Source organism: Schistocerca serialis, chromosome 6 (genome assembly GCF_023864345.2).
Source record: "Schistocerca serialis cubense isolate TAMUIC-IGC-003099 chromosome 6, iqSchSeri2.2, whole genome shotgun sequence".
Taxonomy (NCBI): domain Eukaryota; kingdom Metazoa; phylum Arthropoda; class Insecta; order Orthoptera; family Acrididae; genus Schistocerca; species Schistocerca serialis.
In genome coordinates, this window is record NC_064643.1 from 724,803,592 (window position 1) to 724,811,853 (window position 8,262).

Here is an 8,262-nt window from a genome sequence, read left to right on the forward strand (position 1 = left end):
ATGCGGTTGCATTTCCTTGTGGAACATTCGTTGTCAGTGGCTGTGGCCGGTGACGTCCCAGTTGCTTGTTTACTGCTTCCCAGAGCAAGCGGAATGGTCGGCAGAGTGCGGCCCCGTCAGCGTCCGGCCGCAGGACGATGAGCCTGAACCTGAGACTTGTCAGGTAGGCAGTGGCTGGTGAAATAGAGCAGTGATGCATCGTATAGCTTGTCAGCAATTGTCATTCTTTGCTCAACAGGTTCGGGAGGCCTTTGAGACAGAGCAAAGCTGATGTGAGGAGATAGTTTTTCTGACCAGATGGCGAGGAGAGCTGTGTCAGAGAGTAGATCGGTGCTGACCAGGGCACGTAGCCGTCTCCAGAGCTGGGAAGGTTTGTCGTTGCCTAGTTGCTCGACGTGGAGCACTTGCCATATTGCTGCCTCAGTTGAGCGTGCAAGCCGATGTAGAACTGTCTCTTTGGCTAGAGTGTACCGGGTAGATGAGTCCAGGGCGTCGACCAGGTCAGCAATCAAATCCTCCTGGTCGTGCAGGTGGGTGATGAGGTGCAGAAACCTTGCTGACTCGCCAAGTTTGTAATGGCTGAACACTTCGTCCACAATTTTGAACTAGGTTGTAGCTCTGTCGGGATTAAACGGCGGCAGCATCGGTAAGCATTGTAGAATGTTCGGAAGAACAGGCTGAGTTGAGTTCGTTGGGGCACTGCCTGAATCGAGCTGTTGTTGCTGTAGTATTCCAGGAGAGTGTGCCTCCAGGGGATGTGGCAACGACAGGTGGCAGCATGAAGGTGACACAAAACACTGAGGCATAGCAGTGGAACGGAGGTGGAGGTCAGGCACAGATAACAAGTTATTGTTCGTGTTGCAGGCCGAGGTATCGAAGTAGGAAGTGTTGCGGCCACATGTAGTAGGCGTTGCTTCACGCAGTGGAGAATGGCAAAATAGTGGCAGCCAGCGATTGCGGCATTACGAAGTAAGCACCTTACTGACAGTTGCAGTCTGCCAACAAGCTGACGCAAGGACGCACACAGACCGAGCGCCAAGTGAAGCCTGGAGAGTGCTTAGTAAGGAGAAGTGAGGCCAGCACGCTAAGTTACGCTGCAATATACTGCGGGAGTAATTACAAGAAGCCGCCACCGAGGGTAAAAAACGTCCTCCTGCCGGATATAAATAGTGGAGCACAGGCAGCAATGGACAGAAGCCATCAGGAAGCAGTTCAGATCTGAGGACGGACGTGGTCCGTGTCCAAATGTTCAATCTTCGTAGGTGACGATTCCGGAAGTCTGTCATCCGTTCACCGCCAGATGTCAATTTCAGCTCTGGGGGTCAGCCCGAGTTCGGTCGGCACGATGGCTGACTAGCTACATCGAGGACTTCCAGCAGAACCGGCCGCAGTGGGGTCTTGGTTACAGGCACCGCCGGGCACTAATGCCTGGACTTCACGGCAACCCGGCCCCACGGCACTTGGACCATCCCATGATGGGACCTCACGGACATCACGACTGACGGCTTCCCAGCCGCCAGTGCAGCAGGCATCAGCAGCTGACCTCATGGCAACACGGCTCCATGAGGGTGCCATACTGAGGCACTGAGCAGCGACGAGTTCATCTCAACCACAGGGCGTCCTGGCATCAGCGGAGCACTGGTAGACTGAGGCTACCGAGTGCGATCAGCGGCGTCCGTTGCACGTGTTGTCGAAGAAACTACACAGCAGCAGCCAGGCGGAGGGATCCGCAGGGCTGGGCAGCAACAATGAGGGAGAAATTATAAAGAAAGTTCAATAAATAATTGTAAAACTCCATGCCATCTCAGTCTTTGGCGCAGCTAACAAGTAGTGAGAAGGTGTAGCAAGTAGCAAATGGTCATAACAGAAGGCATGTGCTGATGCCGAACCGAGGCAGGCGCAGGTGTGGTCGGATGCTGAAGAGGTAGACCTGTGAATGAAGCAGTTCCATCCATGTGGCTGGTATCCGCGTGGTACTGCACGGATTGCAGAGTGTCAAATCGTTGTCCTGGTGGTAGTAGATTGACCGATGAATCATTTGTAGAAATTGGCATTGGTCCCACACTGCACAGAGATCCGTAAGAGGTAACTGCACAGTCGATGAGGGAGGGCACATGTGGCGGGAACAAAGGCATTTGACAGCCAGAATCATGCGCACTCCTAACCTCACTTATTGTTGCTGGCTCGAAAACGTCCAGCGAAATCGGTGGAATCATCGAGTGAGAGGCATCGTGTTGCAGTCCTGGCGGGTGTGCATCGCCCGCAACATGATGCATGTCGATCACAAAATCCAGCGTTAGGCGCTGGGCCGAAGTCATTGTTCAGATGCTGTGTCGATGTAGTACACGCCAAAATAACTGATGCGGAGGTCGCGGACACAGTGAAATGGCGAAAACGGAAGACGTTACAAGTCGAGGTCACCAGTGAGGGGTATTACCAGGTTGGTTGCACCAATTATCACACCCATTTAGCATTAGTTCGTTTATTAACCTTAACACATACAAGGATCACAAAGAACTTAACTGAACATGGCAGAACAGCCAAAAATAATGCTTAGAGTCCAAAGATGAATGCATATTGATGTTGGTGTCGATTTCATTGGCGCCACACCCTAAAAGAAAACAGTGAAGCTCAAATAGTTATAGGTACAGAAAGCTGGCTAAAGCTGGAAGTAAATTCAGCCAAAATTTTTTCTAGCAATCTAACAGTGTTCAGAAAGAATAGATTAAATGCAGTTGGTGGTGGGGTATTTATTGCTGTCAGAAGTAGTTTGCATTGTAGTGAAATTGAAGTAGATAGTTCCTGCAAAATAGTACGGATAAAGGCTATACTTGACAATCGGACTAAACTATTAATTGGATCATTTTACCGATCCCGCGTCTCAGAAGATATAGTTGCTGAACAGTTCAAAGAAAACTTGAGTCTCATTTCAAATAGGTACCCCACTCACAAAGTTATAGTCAGTGGTGACTTCAAACTACCCTTGATATGCTGGAAAAATTATACGTTTGAAGCTGGCAGCAGGCATAAAATGTCATCCGAAATTGTACTGAATGCTTTCCCAGAAAATTATTTTGAACAATTAGTTCATGAGCCCACATGAAGCATAAATGGTTGTGAAAGCTTACTTGACCTCTTAGCAACAAATAATCCTGGACAAATAGTGAGTATTGTGACAAGTACAGGGATTAGCGACTGCAAGGTAGTTGCTGCTACGCTGAATGCTGTAACACCTACAACCATCAAAAAGAAACACAAAGTACATCTATTTAAAAAAGCTGATAAAAATGCTATTAATGCCATTTTATGAGACAGCCTTCACTCCTTCTGATCTGGTCATGTAAGCGTAGGAAAGTTGTGGAATGATTTCAAAGAGATAGTATCGACAGCAATTTAGAGATACCAGGTGATCAAAAAGACAGTATAAATTTGAAAACTGAATAAATCATGGAATAATGTAGATAGTGAGGTACAAATTGATGCACATGCTTGGAATGACATGGGGTTTCATTAGAACCAAAAAAATACAAACGTTCAAAAAATGTCCGACAGATGGCGCTTCATCTGATTAGAACAGCAATAATTAGCATAACTAAGTAAGTCAAAGCAAAGATGATGTTTTTTACAGGAAATGCTCAATATGTCCACTATCATTCCTCAACAACAGCTGTAGTCGAAGAATAATGTTGTGAACAGCACTGTAAAGCATGTCCGGAGTTATGGTGAGGCATTGGTGTCAGATGTTGTCTTTCAGCACCCCTAGAAATGTCAGTCGATTACGATACACTTGCAACTTCAGGTAACCCCAAAGCCAATAATCGCACGGACTGAGGTCTGGGGACCTGGGAGGCCAAGCATGACGAAAGTGGCGGCTGAGCACATGATCATCACAAAACGACATGTGCAAGAGATCTTTCACGCATCTAGCAATATAGTTTTTTTAATAAAACCCCATGTCATTCCAAGCATGTGTGTCAATTTTTACTTCTCTATCTACATTATTCTGTGGTTTATTAAGTTTTCAAATTTATACTGACTTGTTGATCACCCAGTATATACCACATAAATTAAGTGATGGTACTGATCCCCCATGGTACACAAAACGGGTCAGATCACTGTTTCAGAAGCAGCGAAAAAAGCATGCCAAATTTAAAAGAATGCAAAATCCCCAAGACTGGCAAAGTTTTACAGAAGTTCAAAATATAGTGTGTACTTCAATGCGAGATGCTTTCAATAATTACCACAACGAAACTCTGTCTCGAAATCTGGCAGAAAACCCAAAGAGTTTCTGGTCATACATAAAGCACACCAGTGGCAAGACGCAATCAATACCTTCACTGTGTGACAACAATGGTGATGTCACTGATGACAGTGCCACTAAAGCAGCGAAACTCCTTCACCAAAGAAGATGAAGTGAATATTCCTGATTTCCAGTCAAGAACAACTGCCAAGATACGAAACATAGAAGTAGATATCCTCGGTGTCGCAAAGCAGCTTAAATCACTTAATAAAGGCAAGGCTTCTGGTCCAGATTGTATACCAAGTCAGGTTCCTCTCAAAGTATGCTGATACAATAGCTCCATATTTAGCAATTATATACAACCATTCACTCACAGAAAAATCCGTACCTAAAGACTGGAAAATTGCTCTAGTCACACCAGTACCCAAAAAGGGAAGTAGGGGTAATCCATTGAATTAGAGGCCCACATCACTAAAATCGATTTGCAGTAGGGTTTTGGAACATATACTGTATTCGAACATTATGAAGTACCTCAAAGAAAATGATTTATTGACACACAGCATGGATTCAGAAAATATCATTGTTGCAAAACACAACTAGCTCTTTATACTCATGAAGTAATGAGTGCTATTGACAGGGGATGTAAAATTGATTCCATATTTTTAGATTTCCAGAAGGCTTTCGGCACTGGTCCTCACAAGTGTCTTCTAACCAAACTGCATGCCTATGGAATATCACCTCAGTTGTGTGACTGGATTTGTGATTTCCTGTCAGAAAAGTCACAGTTCCTTGTAATAGATGGAAAGTCATTGCGTAAAACAGAAGTAATATCCAGCGTTCCCCAAGTAAGTTTTATAGGCCCTCTATTGTTCCTGATCTATATTAATGATATAGGAGACGATCTTAGTAGCCATCTTGCAGATGACGCTGTCATTTACCTTCTTGTAAAGTCATCAGATGACCAAAACAAATTGGAAAATGATTTAGATAAGATATCTGTATGGTGCGAAAAGTGGCAATTGACCCTGAATAAAGATAAGTGTGAAGTTATTCACATGAGTACTAAAAGAAATCCACTAAATTTCAATTATGCATAAGTCACACAAATCTGAAGGCTGTAAATTCCACTAAATACTTAGGGATTACAATTACAAATAATCTAAATTGGAACATCACATAGATAATGTTGTGGGTAGAGCAAACCAAATACTGTGATTCATTGGCTGAATACTTAGGAGGTGCAACAGGTCTACTAAAAAGACTGCTTACACCACGCTTGTCCACTCTATTCTGGAGTATTATTGTGCAATGTGGGATCCGCATCAGGTGGGACTGATGGATGACATCAAAAAAGTTCAAAGAAGGGCAGCTCGTTTTGTACTATCGCAAAATAGGGGAGATATAGTGACAGACATGATATGTGAATAGGAGTGGCAATCATTAAAACAAAGGCATTTTTCATTGCGACGGGGTCTTCTCATGAAATTTTAATTACCAGTTTTCTCCTACAATTGTGAAAACATTTTGTTGGCACCCACCTACACAGGAAGAAATGATCATCATGATAAAATAAGAGAAATCAAGATTCGCACAGAAAAATTTAAGTGCTTGTTTTTCCTGCGTGCCGTTTGAGAGTGGAATGGTAGAGAGACAGATACTATCCAATCTTTGGGGGTGGGTTGAACCTACCTAGCCCAATCACTAGCTTTTATGTGTAACATAATGAAGATGTGGTGTACTATGTGAATGCCAATACATTGTAAGAACTTCTTAATTAATATTTTTGTAAAACTTGCCTCTTATTGTGCCAGCACCCTTCCATAGAGACTTTACTATCTGTGGCAAAGCAGGGCATGTCAGTGCAGCATGATACAAAGGCCCAGTCCACCACAGTGGTGACCTGGATTACCTCATTCCAAGGGCCACCACTGCACCACCTTGTTGAACAATGTGACCAAAAGTAGGGCCATATCTTAATAAATAAATAAAACAGGCTGAGTGACTATGAGCACTCGTCACTTGGAACTAGCAGTATCTTGTTTTTGGCTGCCTACACCAGGACTTCCTCCACAGCAATCAATGGTCCTATGTGGACCACTTGGCTTTGTCTATGTTTAGCTGCATCATCCACTAGTGGCTGGTCTACAGACCGCTGCTCACTGTTAAACCTTACGTTACCGAGGAACTTGTTGGAGCCAACAGGAGGAGGCCAAATGCCAGGGTGACCTCATCCAGTTTCTGGGCAACTCCAAGGGATTATGGATTTGAGGCCAGTGTGCTAGTCCACTGCCATGGCAGCGTGGCTGTTCTCCAAATGCACCTCTTTCTGTCATACTTCTGACCTATGCATGGTGACTACAAAGAGGCAACTGCAAGTATACACCAGCCACTGCTACTTTGCTGTATCAGATTCTGCTGCTCTTGTACTCTTGCCAGTAGTGAGCCAAGAATGCTGCCGGTGCTTTATTGAGACAGTCAGTGCTGCCTGGAGGCTAATGCACACCATCAAGTCACCACCTTCAGCCTTTGTATGAGTGTCTTCTTAAATAAAGAATGATGACATTACTTGAGAATTTCTGATTCCATGACCACAGATGAACAGGTAGTACACACCCAGCAGCCTATACTCCATTCTGAGATGACTGTTCTGGCATATCATAATGGCCATATTCCCAATGCCATTACACTGGTGTCAGAAGAGAACTAGTGACATCGAACGGTGTAGTGGGTCAGGGTGAAGTATTGTTGTCTCAGTGTGATGAGTGACAATAAACTGTTTTTGCTGTTTTCCATTTGAGTAGTTGACAATGTTTAGTCAATTACATTGGAGAGTTGGGTTCAAGGTACGAGTTGTGACAGTGGACTCAGGTGAAAATTTGAAGGAGTTTGGAGGAACGCTATAGAAACATATGCTGGTTTGTGTCCAGTTAGGTGTGTAGAGTGTAATTTGCTGGGACGTAGTACCTAATTTGCTGGGGCATAGTGCCCTGTGCACTCAATCTTGAGAGGTGGTCTGTGTTAAATGTAAAAGGCTTAGGCATTAAGAAAGAGAATATGGAGAAAGTATGTCGTTGGAACTTCGGTATAAGGATTAAGAAATGTTTATGGAAGGTGTAATGGTGATGTTAATATTAAGTCTTTTCCTGTGGGACTTTCCTAGTCTACTTTTTCCTATTGTTATAGACATAGGCTTTACAATGAGTAAACCAGTGGAATAAGTGATTACCACTGCAGAGGTGGTTCTGTCTTTGCACAATAAGTGGCTGAAATTAGTGTAGATAACATAGACTTGCATAGGCAGTGATCTGTTAAGTTGGGTTGCTTTCCAAAGAAACAGTTTTTGCATATGGCCAAGTTATGTTTAGTAAGAGACATGTAAATGTGTGAGATGTATCATGAGTAGTTCAGAATTGTTTAAATATTTGAAGTGCTATGGAAGGATTTGTTGCAGCATTATAGGAGACAAAGTAATTGTAGATATTTTAGGGCACAATTAAATAGTGTGTCACAAAGACAGGATGAATCCATTGAAAGTTTCGTTATCTAACACTGCCATTTCCTATGTTCAATTAAAAAGTCTTTGTTACATAAGTTACTGATGGTATATTTGCATTTCTTCATTAAGACAAACTGATAAGTAAATGTGTATTTGAAGATAACAGAAACAGCAGTGTAGGGAACCAGTTCTGGAATGGTTTTTGCATTAAGCTAAAAGATATTTAATACTCACTTTGTTTTGTCAAAATATTTGTGGCTCCAGTTATCATCTTAATGTTGTCTGAGGGAAGATGTTCAGGTCCGGGGTTTTGAGCGTTACAGACATGTCCTATATTACACGTACATTTACTGTACACAATGTAATCTTATAGGATCAAATAAAATTCAATTCAATTCAATATGCTTATTCATGTGTTTGAGATATTATGACTTATTTCTCTCCCACACATGTTACACAATCATATTCATGCATCAGCTTTATGCACATTGGTAAGGAGTTTTCGACATATTTTATAATGAACACT